The sequence below is a fragment of the Ornithorhynchus anatinus genome, chromosome 3 (assembly GCF_004115215.2).
Source record: "Ornithorhynchus anatinus isolate Pmale09 chromosome 3, mOrnAna1.pri.v4, whole genome shotgun sequence".
Lineage (NCBI taxonomy): Eukaryota > Metazoa > Chordata > Mammalia > Monotremata > Ornithorhynchidae > Ornithorhynchus > Ornithorhynchus anatinus.
This window is the reverse complement of record NC_041730.1, coordinates 102,611,474-102,626,665: the sequence shown is the minus strand read 5'-3', so window position 1 is coordinate 102,626,665 and position 15,192 is coordinate 102,611,474. Positions and strand designations below refer to the sequence as shown.

The following is a 15,192-nucleotide window of genomic DNA, read 5'->3' as shown; positions in this document are numbered from 1 at the left end:
TTCTCTGTGCCTCTGTTGCCTCATCTGTAAAATGGAGATTAAGACTGTGAGCCCCAAATGGGACTTGGACTATGTCCAACCTGATTAGTTAGCATCTAGCCCAGCGCTTACTACAGTGCCTGGCAGACAATAAGTGCTTATCAAATAGTCTGAACAAAGTGAGAGAATGTTTTCTTTAGCATTGAAAACATACTTAGATTGAGACTTCCAAACACTTGGAAGCACAGTGTGAGAGGGTGGGGAAAGGTTAGGATTGAAGATATGATTTCTTTGGATTCTGTCTTAGAATCTTGAATTTTCAGTGTATTTGTTGTTGATGTAGGACTCTAATCCTAATCAGTATGTCTAAAACAGTGATTCAGGCACTCTTAAGAGTTGATAAGTCAGAAAATGCCACAGGTTGGGAAGGAATCTGTTGTGAATCTGTTGTGAGGTAAAATGCCTGAAGATAATTTTTCTGGAGGAAACATTAAGGGCTAGAGACTATTTGTACTGTCAGTGGAAGCAAAAGCTCTAGGAACATTTTGAGGATTGGAGAAGTGACTGAGGGCAGGAGGAAGAGGACATTTGATCTATTTATAAAGAAAATATGGTCGGTATCACTTGGATCTTTGTGACAAAACTTTTAACAATGCAATCTTGGAAATTAGTAAATTTGAGGATACAAAATGTTGTTCATAGATCCTTAAACTAAAACACTCTTGGGTTTCATCACTGCCTTTGAAATGTAATCACCCCCAGACTTCGGTCAAGGACTTTCTTGGTTAGAAATTGTAAACTTTCCTAAAATAGGTGATGGTTTTGGTGAAAGAGCCCCTTCCCTTCTCAATGACCACCAAACTCAGGGCCCCGATGACCCAACCCAAAATTATAATTCAGAGTTACCCAGATGGAAAGATAAATAAGAACTCACTTTCCCATTATTTTCTATCCATGTACACTGCCCTCCTCCCATACAAAATAGTCTCCCAGAATACCCATCACATATCTGTTGGTCAATTCTTTTTACTCCTCTGAGATTGTTTATGGCTTCCTAAATGATTGTGACCTTAAAATTTAGAATAACTCTAGATTTAAGTCTTCATCAGAGAGAAATATAACCCAGTACTTCGAGGAAACAGTTGTGATAACAATTGCTGGGTAAAGGTGGATTTCTTTAATTTATATGATATGTGAACAAGTAGGACTATTATGTTTTGAATGGTAAATGCTATTAGATCATAAAGAACATGCCTAATGATATAATGGGAACCTCACTCCACCAAATGTGTAATACATGTTGATTCAAAATGAATGGATATTTCTATAGTAATGGATTAACTGGTTGGGCACCTACAGTTTATCATTTCGTGAAACAATTTGTACATCATGGATAAATCTAGGTTTTAGAAGAGACAAAGAACAGGGTTATCATTTAAATTAGTTTTACATTCACCTCAGGCATATCAGTCACATATTATGGGTTATAGGTACAGGATCCTAAACATTATTTTTGGTTTATTTTAGAAATTATAATGATTAATGCAGATCACTGAAAATGTATCTTAATAATAAAAATTGCCACCTGAAATTTCCTGCTGTTGAAGTCTGTCAAATTTTATCAATTAATTTTATATTTACATATGTAAATTCATATGGCAGTGTTTATACTCAGAAGTTATACTCAGAAGTTGGTACTGTCCTGAATCCAAAAGAAAGAAATCCCACTCACAAATGTCTCTACTAGATTACCAAACTAGCCAACCAATGTAATAACTGTTGATCCAGTGTTTACATTCATATGTCCTAAGGAGGTTAAGTGGGGTTGGATATATTTTATACAGGAATTTTAAGAATGACACAAATTCTGAAATGATGTTTTCATTAGTACGATACATTTCAGTACATACAAGTTATCAATGTAAGTGAACTTACCATGATAAATTATTTAAATAGCTTTGACGGTCCTTAAAATGATTTTTATAAATCATGAACTAGTTTTTAATGGATTGAAGACAAACCTTTTGATGAACTGTGAAGATATCAAGCTCCATTCTCTCATATTTTGAAATGTGCAAAATCCAAGAACACCAGGTTTTGTGGAGTAAAGATGTTATAAACTAGAGCGTAGTGATGATATCTGGGATTTGCACCCCCTTTATTCCATGAAGTCCTGCAGTGATGAACTAATACATCATTGACAATACTAAAGAACTAATTATTAGTGGTATTCATTGAGAGCCTACTGTGTGCAGAGCACTGTATTAAGCGCTACAGTAAAGCACAGTTGGTAGACATGTTCCCTGCCCACAAAAAATTAATCTCATATTTAGTGCGGTGAAAAATAAGGAACTATTCCATTCAAATTGCACAGGTAAATTATCTCAATTTCTATTTTTCTATGATGCATTGGGATTCAGTATTTACTTGAGTGAAGAGGTCTATCCCTTTAAATAAAAGCACCTGTTGTACTCTACACCATACTTTTATTGTTCCTCCTAATTGAGTGACTAGAAACTAACACAATTCATAGCTTTAAAAATGTTTTACTCATGACTATTCTCATCTCATAAATCATGGAGAAACAAAAGTAGCAATGGAAAAGGGAAGTAAGACCTTGATTTTAAACCTCATGTTCACTGTAACATTGGGTAAAAGTCTGTAAAGAAGCAAGTTTTCAAAACATGTACAGATACAATGCCTTCAAAGTAATGCATGAGAAATCTCGTTCTTTTAGAGGGACTCTGTTTTGGGACACCCACACGTCTCCTAGCAATATTAATTTATTACCTGAAGCTATCCAACCCTCCCAAAGCCCCATGAAATGCAGGAAAGAATACATATTCTGTGCAAATTATGACTACTTCTGGAAGGAAGTTGTTGTATGAGCAAGATAATGGCATCCAAGACTGCTTGTGAAACCTTTCTCAAAGGAGAGATATCATGACCTCTCTTAAGTGCTTAGTGCCATTCACAGCAGATTGGCACATTTTGCACTGTGACATGTTAATCAGGTGAAATCCTTTAAGATGATCCAATGAATGATCCTGATCACTTGATTTTATATTTTCAATGATGAAATTGTCCCATCTTGCAACTAGAGGGAGACATGGGGGAAGAGGGAGGCAGGACTTTCTTTCAGGGCTGACCGTCCCCATAATGGGGGTATTGTCTGGAGACGTATGTGGATTATGGGGCAGAGAGTGGGGAATGACACAAACTGAAGCAGCTCTATTCCAGTTCCTCAGGAGGGATTTGTACCCCTTCTCAGGGCATTTTCCTCTGCATCCCCCATCCCTGAGGGCTACTGCCCCTCCATGAGACACAGAGGCCATTACGGCCCAGCTGGGGAGTAGACCATCCACTGGGAACACATGTACAGGGAGGGCACCAGGCCAGTGTCAGATAGCAGATGTCAGTCACAGGGGACACGGTGCCATGTTGAGTTGTACATAGTTCAACCCCTTCTACTAAGAATTGGTAGATTTGATAGGATGGAAAGACACATTCATCATCCAAACACCTCTTAAGCAATTTGCACCCCCTTCACTGCCTCCCATTTGGTGCTCTGTTCTAGATATTCAATAAATACTATTGGTTGATTGACTGGCCAGAGTGACAGCTGGGTGTCTGGTAGAATCCTCAGAAATGTACAACTGCTGGTCTGACTTGGGATGCCCACAAAATCTATGTAGCAGTTGTGAGGTAGCCTGCTTAAACCCATGGGGACTGTGCACAACAAATGGGTCAGTTTGCCTCTCAGTGAGGGGATACCTTATCACTAAGTGGCATAGGATCTGGAAAGAAGAGAGTCTATGAATTTGGGGGCTTCACATCTTTCAATCAATCAACGAACTGTATTTATTGAGTGCTTGCTGTGTACAGAGCACTAAGCTAAGCTCTTGGGAGAGTACAGTATAACACAGTATAATAGAGAAGCAGCATGGTTTAATGGAAAGAACCCAGGCTTTGGAGTCAGAGGTCATGGGTTCTAATCCCGGCTCTGCCACCTGTCAGCTGTGTGACTTTGGGCAAGTCATTTCACTTCTCTGGGCCTTAGTTCCCTCATCTGTAAAAGGGGGCTGAAGACTGAGCCCCATGTGGGACAAACTGATTATCTTTTATCTATCCCAACACTTAGAACAGTGCTTGGCACATAGTAATTGCTTAACAAATACCAACATTATTATTATTATTAGTTGGTAGACACATTCTGTGGCTGAGTGGAAAAAGCCCGGGCTTGGGAGTCAGAGGTCATGGGTTCGAATGCCGGCTCTGCCACTTGTCAGCTGTGTGAATGTGGGCAAGTCACTTAACTTCTTGGTGCCTCAGTTACCTCATCTGTAAAATGGAGATTAACTGTGAGCCTCACGTGGGACAACCTGATTACCCTATATCTACCCTAGTGCTTAGAACAGTGCTCTGCACAAAGTAAGCGCTTAACAAATACCAACATTATTATTCCCTGCCCACAAGGAGTTTACAGTCCTGATGGAAAGACAGATATTAAAATATATAAGTATTGTGAGGTTGGTGGGGTGAAAAAAGGGTACAAATCCTAGTGCAAAGGTGATGCAGAAGGGAGAGGGAGTGGGGGAAATGTGGGCTTAGTTGGAAGGCCTCTTGGAGAAGATGTGATTTTTAAGAAGGTTTTGAAGGAGGGGAGAATGATCATCTGTCAGATATGAAGGAGAGCCTGAGGCAAGATATAGGCAAAAGGTTACTAGCAGAATAAATGAGATCAAGATAGAGTGAGTAGGTTGGCATTAAAGGAGAGGAATGATGTGAGCAAGCTGGGTTGTTAGTACGAAATCAGAGAGGTAAGATAGAAGGAGGGGTGTTCAAGTGATTAGGTGCTTTCCTTTCCAGAGTTTCTACAAGGCTGCCCCATGACCAGTTGTATGAATTTCTGAGAGACAGCAAAGCAATTCCTGACACAATTATCAGTTTTATAATTAATATTACTAGGGATTGACATTTCCCTGAGCTCTCCAAAAGTTCAGTATTCAGAAGTCAGACTATTCTAAATGAGTTATCCTCTCCGTAGATATCACCTGGGCCCCTGTACTATTTCTTCTCATGAAACTTGTTACTTGGAATGCCAAGTGAAAAAACATGGGTGTGGGATTCAGGAGACCTGAGTTCAAATTCCAGTTTCGCAATTTTAGGCAACTCGCTTTGTCTCTCTGTGACTTTCCTCTGTAAAATGTAAAGATATCTGCTTCTCCCTACCTCTTAGGCTGTGAGCTTTTGGGAACATGGACAATAACTGTGCCTGACCTGATTATTTTGCATCTTCTCCACTTCATTAATACCGTAATTATCATTTAGGCAGCAATCTCCTCACCCTAGTGGCATACAGAGAAGGAGCTTGGCTTAGTGGAAAGAGCATGGGCTTGGGAGTCAGAGGACATGGGTTCTCATCCCAGCTTCACCACTTGTCTGCGTGTGATCTTGGGCAAGCCACATCACTTCTTTGTACCTCAGTCACCTCATCTGTAAAATGGGGATTAAGACTGTGAGCCCCATGTGGGGCAACCGGATTACCTTGTATCTACCCCAGCACTAAGTGCATTGCTTGGCACATAGTAAGTGCTTAACAAATACCATAATTATTATTATTATTATGCAAGAAGATCAGGCTCAGTGTTTAAAAACTCCTCTTTTGGAGAGCCACTTACTGTTTATTCAATAGTATTTATTCAATAGTATTTATTGAGCGCTTACTATGTGCAGAGCACTGTACTAAGCGCTTGGGATGAACAAGTCGGCAACAGATAGAGACAGTCCCTGCCATTTGACGGGCTTACAGTCTAATCGGGGGAGACGGACAGACAAGAACAATGGCAATAAAAAGCGTCAAGGGGAAGAACATCTCGTAAAAACAATGGCAACTAAATAGAATCAAGGCGATGTACAATTCATTAACAAAATAAATAGGGTAATGAAAATATATACAGTTGAGCAGACGAGTACAGTGCTGTGGGGATGGGAAGGGAGAGGTGGAGGAGCAGAGGGAAAAGGGGAAAATGAGGCTTTAGCTGCAGAGAGGTAAAGGGGGGATGGCAGAGGGAGTAGAGGGGGAAGAGGAGCTCAGTCTGGGAACGCCTCCTGGAGGAGGTGATTTTTAAGTAGGGTTTTGAAGAGGGAAAGAGAATCAGTTTGGCGGAGGTGAGGAGGGAGGGCGTTCCAGGACCGCGGAAGGACGTGACCCAGGGGTATTTATTAAAAATAAAATAAAGCTGGGAATATTTAAGATGTGTGTGTATAGACTTATTTTTGTACATTTGAAAGTCATATTTACTGTTACTACGAAAAACAAGAGCTCCTGAAACAGACTTTATTTTTGAGAAATTTAATGAAATGAGTATTTTAATGCACATACTGCACATGGGTTAAAGCCCATATCACAAGTATGACTACTCCAATCAGTAGGTGAGAAATAACTCAAATATATCTTGTAGGAGAGTTCAAACATTTCTCAAATTATAAATGACAAAACTGTCTCAAGGATAAGAAATGTCAGTCCGTAACTAGTTTAAACAGAGATCATAAAGCAGAAACGCTTTTTTCATCCTCAAGAAATGCAAAACCTTGGAACAATGAATCCTTACTTAACAATATTTTCTTCAGTGGAGTTTTAAAAAAATTGTTTTATTTACTAGATTATTATTGATTTAATTCTCTATAGTTTTGCTCTGTCCTCGATTTGAAACACAGGAAAAATAAACTAGTTTCTCCTAAAGGCAAAAATTAATTGTCAGCTAATTCACTTCCGTGAATGTAAAAGAACATTTCATATTGCAGAAAGTGATCTAGAGAATGAATGCAAAGTAATTATTTCCTTATATAGGTTTATTTAATGTAAATTTTCCAGGTACATCTTTCTTGAATATAATTTCTTTTGTATACCTTTCTATATGTAGTCAGTGATCTAACACAACATTCATTTCCTATAATGATTTAATCATTGATGTATTAAAACAAGAAAAGTAGGCATGGTCTGTACCATGGTATTTTTATAATTACTCGCTTGCTCTAATTTAGCAACATATACGAACCAAATAGGTAGATTTGTGTATTTAAATTTTAAACATCTTACTTGCTTTCAAATTAATCTTCCAAATAGATTTTACTGGACAGACTCAATAATTCAAATCCTTCAGAGGGAAGGGGAGGTGGAATGTGAAATAATGCTATTGTGGTTTCACTAAAACCTATCATTTTCCAAATCATTCCTAGAGGCTTCCTGATTTTATGATCATGTGAAACACTAGTTAGCTTTATCACTGATGTGCCTTTTTAGTATTAAGAATGGATTATAAATGGTTCTTAATTTAAGATTAATGTGACTTGATATTCCAACTCCATTTTCAGACAATGCAAGAAGCCCAACAAGGAATGGAATTTTATATGTTCCTTATTCAATGGAAACTCATTCTATCTTGGCACATGCAGTACAACATTCTACACAAAACATTCTGAATAGTTTGCACTGTCCCTTAAGGGTTTCAGAATTCTTCTGCACTGTTTAGAAGAACTTGGGCAAATGAATTGTGCCCTTAAGTCCTACATTTGCAATCTGGAGTGTGAAGATCTCAGGAAAGATGTAGCAGCAGACAGACCAGGTGTGTAGGAAACTACCAAAGAGGTGGAGTTTTTTGAATAAAAGCATCAGTCAGATAAAGGGGCAAAAAAACAAAAGTCGCATTCATAAGCACCGTGAATATGCCCTGACAAGTGATCTTTACATAAAGCCACTTGGAAAAGATAGTCACACCTGAGAGTTCACAAACATACCCACACACTTATTAGTGGTGCCACCTTATACTATGTTGAATAGTGAAATATAGGCATAGTTACAGGATAAAATATAGGATAAAAACATTTTTGCACAAGAAATGGAACCTTAAGGTATCTCCACATAGGGGAGGTGGGTTTGAAGAGTTCTACTTATTCCAGAGAAAGATGAAAATTCTTATTAAAGTCATTGGTTTATTAGGTCACTGAGTCTCAAAAATGCTTTAGCTATTGTTTTGATCTTTGTGGGTACAACTTGATGTGTCATACCCTCTTGTGTTTTCCTTTAAACTCAGGCACGATTATCTTCAGTGTTCATGAGAGCATTGCAAAATCCTTTGTGTTGCTGAGACTCTTCTTCAGAGTTTATAGGATTAACTGGCAAAATCCAATGGATTTATTTAAGAAAAAATCCCTTTCCTTTTGATAGGAATACAATAGATTACATATCTGTAATTCACTTTAATGTCTGTCTCCCCTTCTAGACTGTAAGCTCCTTGTGGGCAGGGAAGGTGCTTCCCAACTCTATTATAATAACTATGGTATTTAAGTGCTTCTTATGTGCCAGGCACTGTATTTAGCACTGGGGTAGATATAAGATAATTGGGTTGGACACAGTCCCTGTTCCAAATGGCCTCACTATCTTAAGCCCCATTTTACAGATGGGGTAACTGAGGCACAGAAAAGTGAAGTGACTTGTTCAACGTCATACAACAGGCAAGTGGTGGAGATGGGATTAGAATCCAAGCCCTCTGACTCCCAGGCCCGTGCTTTTTCCACTAGGCCATGCTGCTTCTCTCTCAAGCACTTGATGCAATCCTCTGCAGACGATAGAGCCCAGTAAATACCACTGATTGATTGGTATGGATAAATATTTTTGAGTTATCTCATTGTAGAAAACACATAAAGGAATGACAGTAATGATAGAAGAAATACATCCTAGGAGAAAGATTAAAGGAATTTGAGGATTGTTTAGCTTTGAAAAACCGAGTTTACAATATATTGCTGAGAATATGAAGGGTTTTTATGAGAAGTGTTTGAACAGTTTTACTCCATTTCTGTAGAGGAGCAAAAGGGATGAAATGGTAATAAATTAAAATAGAAGAGATTTCATTTGAACATGATGAAGAATTTCTTTTCTTGCCTGTTAAGAATTCATAAGGACAGAATACAGAGAAGTTATAGAGTTTCCTAAGGAGTATGGCTTAGTGGATAAAGCACAGGCTTGGAAGTCAGAAGGACCTGGGTTCTAATCCCAGCTCCACCATTTGTCTGCTGTGTGACCTTGTTGTGCAAGTCACTTAACTTTTCTGTGTCTCAGTCACCTCAACTGTGAAATGGGGATTAAGACTGTCAGCCCCCTGTGGGACAGGAACTGTGTCCATTCTGATTAACTTGTATCTATCATAGTTCTTAGAACAGTGCTTGGCACATAGTAAGCATTTAATAAGTACCATACTCTTTTTTTCCTTCCCTGGAAATTTTGAGGAAAAATTAGAGAACCATCCATCTTGGATAATTTATACATTAATTCCATTAATGGTTATTATTATTCTAGTCTCTTATGTTGTATTTTATGCTTTTGTCAGCAACCTCCTCTCTCCCTCACCCAGTGATTTTATTCCAGCAATTAGTGAAGTGCCTTATGCACAGTGGACACTTAATACTTTCAATACTACTTGCCTGGGGCAGGACCAGATAATCTTTTGAGGTTCCTTCAAGTTATCTGATTCTTTGATTATCTGCTAGACTGTTGCTTTCAATAGAGTTTTTCACATATTTTGGGGTTTACAGCACAATTCAACTTTTCTGAATTATTAAACCAAGAACAGGGTAGGAAGTTCTGTCCTGTCTGGAGATCAGTGTTGGGTTGTGGAGAGAGCAGACTGCCTGGCAGTCAGAGGACCTGGATTCTAATCATTGCTTTGCCACTTGCCTGCTGTGTGACTTTGGGCTGGTCACTTAATTTCTCTGTGGCTTAGGTAACAGCTACAAAACAGGGATTTAAACTATGAACCCCATGTGGGACATGGACTGTGCCAATCTAATTATGTTGTATCTACCCCAGTGCTTAGTACAGTGCCTGGTACATAGTAAGCGCTTAAGTACCATTAAAACAAATTCCTATTGTATGTCTTTGAATATGCAAATCTTGTTGGTTTTATCTACATGACATTTCCAGAATCCCCCCTTTCTTTCCATCCATATTGCCACCTGATTGGCCTAATCAATCAGTAAAATTTATTGAGCATTAATGTGTTAATGTTTTGATAGACCTGTTCCCTACCCACAATGAGCTTACAGTCTAGTTGGAGCTTACTTGTCACTGACTTCCCTGCCTGCAGCCTCTGGTCTCTCCAGTACAAAATGCACTCTGGTTTCCCTCTCATTTTTCTAATAAAGTGTTCTATGCTCATCTCCCTACTTCTCCGAAGCCTCCAATAGTTCCCCATCCATCTATGCATCATGCAGAAACTCGTCACTTTTGGGTTTGACACTCAATCAGCAATCTTCCCCCACCCAAAAATCTTCATTCCTCAAGCTCTATCAATAAATCAAACGCTTGTATTTGTTGAGTTCTTACTGTGTGGTGCTTGAAAGAGTACAATATAAGAGAGTTGGTAGACATACTCTCTCCCCAGAATCTCGAGCGGGAGATAGACCTTAAAATAAATTACAGATAGATACAAACTGCTGATGGTGGGCTGAATAAAGGGCTAAAGCAAAGTGCAAGGGTGATTGAGAATGGAGAGGGAGAAGGAGAAATGAAGGCTTAGTTGGCAAAGGCCTCTTGGAGGAAATGTGATATTGAAAGGGTTTTGAAGATGAGAAGACTGGTGGCCTGTTGGATATGAAGTGGGAAGGAGTTCCAGGCAAGAGGCAGGATGTGGGCAAGGGTTTGATGGCAAGAAAGATGAGATTGGGGTACAATGGGTAATTTGTTGTTAACAAAGTGAACATGCTGTGAGATAAGATATTAGAGGGCAACATTATTAATTGCTTTAAAGCCAACGGTAAGGAGTTTGATGTAGAAGTGGCTGGGCAATCACTGACAGTTCTTGAGCAGTAAAGAAACATTGATTGAACATTTTTGTAGAAAAAATTATCTGGGCAGCAGAGTGAAATGTGGACTGGAGTGGAAAGAGACAGGAGGCAGGGATATCAGCAAAGAGGGTGATACAGTAATTGAGGCAAGATAGGATAAGTGCTTGGATCATTGTGGTAGCAGTTTGAATGGAGAGGAAGGAGTGAATTTTTAGTGATGTAAATGTAGAACCAACAGGATTTGATGATAGGTTGAATATGTGGGTTGAATGACAGAAATGAGTTGAGAATAATGCCAAGCTTATGGGCTTGTGAGACAGGAAGGATGGTGGTACTGTCTACAGTGATGGGAAAGTTGGGGGAAGGGCAGAGTTTGAGTGGGAAGATAAGGAGTTCTGTTTAGGACAAGTTAAGTCTGATGTGTTGGGGGTACACACAAGTAGAGATGTCCTGAAGACAGGATGAAATATGAGACTGCAGAGAAAGAAAAAGAACAGGGTTGGAGATGTAGATTTGGGAATTTTCAATGGTGGTTGAAGTCATGGGAGCGAATGAGTTCTCCAAGGGAGTGGGTGTAAAGGGAGAATAAAAAGGGATCAGAACTGAGCCTTGAGGGACTCCCACAGTTAGTGGGTTGGAGGCAGGGGGGAGCCTGTAAAAGAGATTGAGACTGAGCAAAAGAGATAGGAGGAGAGTCAGGAGAGTATGTATCAGTGAAGCCAAGGTTAGATAGTGTCTCCCCTACAACCCAGTCTACATACTTTGCTCCCCTAACATCTGCCTACTTACTGTATTTTGCTTTCTTCTGTCTCACTGTTGACCACATCATTTATGAAACTGTCAGATGGGACCCTCCCTCACTGGAAAAAGCTGCTACCTTCTGAAAGTCCCAGAAGATAGATTTGTTTGTGGCTTCAGTATGGAAGTATATATTACGGACAAGAAATATTAAAGTAGTTTTTCACTAAATTTCAGAAGGTTTCTCTAAATCTGAGTTCTGATTCTTGGATTAATATTCTGAACTCCAAATTTGAATTTGCAGTATGAACTGCACCTTACTAAAGAGTGAAATCCTGTAGAATTGATCCGTGGAGGACTATTACTACCTGGCATCTTCAGTGAAGCAAATCCTAGAAAGTGGTTGCAGGCAATATCATCTAGACTGTCTGCTTCTGATTGTTATTCCAAAAAGAGTCACTCTAATCTGAAAGAAAAAAAAATCTTCTTCCAGACTTGAGTAATTTTTCTGAATATTTTTCATCATTTTTAATTGTTCTTATCTCCTGTTGCCTTCTGAATCTGCATTGCCAAATGCTCCCAATTCTCCTTTTCAGTGAGCCTGTCTCCTGATTACCAGGACATCCTGCTCTCAGCAGTGTACTACTCCCTAGGCCTTTCAGGAATAGCTTCAGTTTTATTTTCATCTTGCCAGTGAAATGTAATGCTTTTGCTTTATTTAGGCAAAACAAAATGGCCCGAACTATGTAAATTTACATGCAGATCTTTCCCCACAGCTAGATGCCTGCTAAATTGGTTGAGTTGCCAGGTGAAGAGATGGGTCCCTAACTGAGCTTAAGACTCAAGGGCCCTACTAATCTTGGTACTGTATTTATGAATCTGTTTCTACCCACTATTTTGCTACAGGCTACAGTTGCTACTCAGTTTAGGAAGTCTAACTCTCCTTTTTATCTCAGTTAGTGTAGTTCACTTGATGGGCCCTGTAATAATGATAGAGTAGAAGATTTCTGTTTTGTTTCCCTTAGGACTGTGAGGGTGAAATCCACCTGGTAATGTTGAGATGTTTTCAGCCTTCAAAATTGTTAGAGCTCTGAACTGAATTTCACCCCTTTGTTCAACTGTGATATACAGTACTGTGGGAACTATTGGAGGGTCCCATTGCGAATTACCATCTTTATCTGACCCCTCTGGAGAATGGTGAACTCACTTCTGACATCTCATTTCCTTTTTTTTTAATGGCATTTGTTAAGCACTTACTATGTGCCAGTCACTATACTAAGTTTACACTTGTGTAGATACAAGCTAATCTGTTTGGACACAGCCCAAAGTCCCACATGGGGCTCACAGTCTTAGTTCCCATTTTTCTGATGATGTAACTGAGGCACTGTTAAGTGACTTGCCCAAAGTCACATAGAAGACAAGTGGGCTTCCAGCAAGTTTCATCCTTCCCTCCATCCCCTGACCCCAGCTTGTGCAGATTCAAACCAGCTCCTTTCATTTTCCTCCTGCTCAGTGTAAGAAGTTTGTCCTCCTCTTGCTGGATCCAGGCTTCCTTGGGAGATTCAGTTTCTCTCCTCACTGGAGTCTTGGTCCCTCCCGAAGGCACTACTGTTTGAAGATACCTGATTGTCTGGCATTTTTCAAGGAATTGGCTCCCTTGTAATGAAAGGCTTTTGGTCACCTTATAAACTTGTATCCCACCAAAACAAAATATCTGTTTGATCTTCCCACTTTGCAGAACTGCCACCCTGGCTGGAGTAGGGGGATAAATTTGGTTGTTTTCAGTCCTCACCCTGCCTCCATCTCCCCACTGTCTCCTCTGATTGGCTTTTGCTGAATCAATCAATCAATCAATCAGGAGGTCTTCCCCAACTGAGCCCTCATTTCCCCTTCTCCCTTTCCTTTCTGTGTCATCAATGAACTTGGATTTCTACCCTTTAAGCACCCATCATTCACCCCATCTTCAGATGCACAGGATTTCTGTACATATTCATAATTCATTTATATTCACATCTGTCTCCCCTCTAGGCTCTAAGCTCCTTGTGGGCAGGGAATGTATCTGCAGCTCTGTTTATTGTACCCTCTCATCACTTAGTACAGTGCTCTGCACACAGTAAATACTCAATGCATACCATTGCACTATTGCACTGTATACTAGGCATTTGGAGAGAACAACAAAGTTAAGTAACTGGCTTAAGGTTAAGGTTACCCAGCAGGAAAATGGCAGAGCCAGGATCAGAACCCAGGACCTGTGACTCCCAAGCCCTTACTCTTTCCACTAGACCATGCTCTATTATAATTTACAAATATAATAGAGTTGGTAGACACAATCCCTACCCTCAAGAACTTTATAATCTCTGGTCCCAGTCTCATCCTGAGTTGGGAAAGGCAGTTGGGAACCTGGGAGACCCATGGCGAGTAGAGAGGGAAGGAAGATTAGAGTCTAGGACGCAGGTATCTTTTGCTGTGTGTCCTGGGTGATGTCTGCTGGGAACTGTCAAGTGAATAGGGTGGTGAGGAGAGAGGTTAGTGGCTCATATGAACCTTTCAGGAGAGAATTGATCCAACCTAGGAAAAAGAATTGGAGTTGCTTTTGGGATGGAGGAAGCTGGAACATGCTGTTTCTCACAAGATAAATCAATCATGAGGAACAGAATGACCTAGAAAAAAGAGCACAGGCCTGTGAGTCAAAAGATCTGGGTTTTAACTGCAGCTCTGCCAATTTCTTGCTTTTTGACTTTGGGCAAGTCATTTAACTTCTCTGTGCCTCAGTTTCCTCAACTGTAAAATGGGGATTAAATACCTGTTCTCTATCCTACTTAAGACTGTGAAACCATGTGGGACAGTGACTGTGTGCAACTTGATTAACTTGTATCTACAACAGAGCTTAGAAAAATGCTTGACACATATTAAGCATTTAAATACCATAATGATAATAATGATAATTGACATTTGAGTGCTTATTCTGTGCAGAGCACTGTACTGAGCACTTTGGAAACTACAATATAACAGAGTTGATAGAAGTAATCCCTGCCCATAAGGAATTTACAAGGCTATGAACAGAGACAGACATACAAATAAATTGTGCAAGGGGAAATAGTAGATTTCAAGAATATGTACATAAGTGCTCAGGGGACTGGGGTGAGTCTCGAAGTGCTTTAAGTGGTACATTCAGTCATATTTATTGAGTGCTTTACTGTGTGTAGAGTACTGTATTAAGTGCTTGGTACAGTACAACAATAAACACACATTTCCTGCCCAGAATGAGCATCCAGTCTGGGAGTGTGTGTGTGGTGTTCGGGGGGGGATGATGGAGACAGATATTAATATAAATAAATAAATAAATTGCAGATATGCACATAAGTGCTGTGGGGCTGGGAGGGGGAAAAACAAAGGGAACAAGTCAGGGTGATGGAGAAGGAAATAGGAGAAGAAGAAAGTGGGGGGCTTAGTCAAGGAAGGCCTCTTGGGCTTGTGTCCTCCTTAAGGTTTTGAAGTAAAGGGCAGTAATTGTGTGTCAGATTGTTGATGTAGAAGCGAGGTTAGATAGGGAAAATGAGGGCTTATAGAAGGCTTCTTGGAGGGAATGTGATTTTAGGAGTGTTTGGAAGGTGGAAAGAGTGGTGGACT

General features: G+C 39.8%; 2 protein-coding genes across 2 annotated transcripts in view; one reads left to right on the top strand and one right to left on the bottom strand.

Moving 5' to 3' along the window:
* CTNNA3 (catenin alpha 3) overlaps nt 1-15,192 on the top strand; it is a 1,377,490-nt gene that overhangs the window by 359,408 nt on the left and 1,002,890 nt on the right.
* Nucleotides 1-15,192, bottom strand: part of LRRTM3 (leucine rich repeat transmembrane neuronal 3) — a 195,531-nt gene that overhangs the window by 4,414 nt on the left and 175,925 nt on the right. The gene's annotated exons all lie outside the window — the stretch shown is intronic.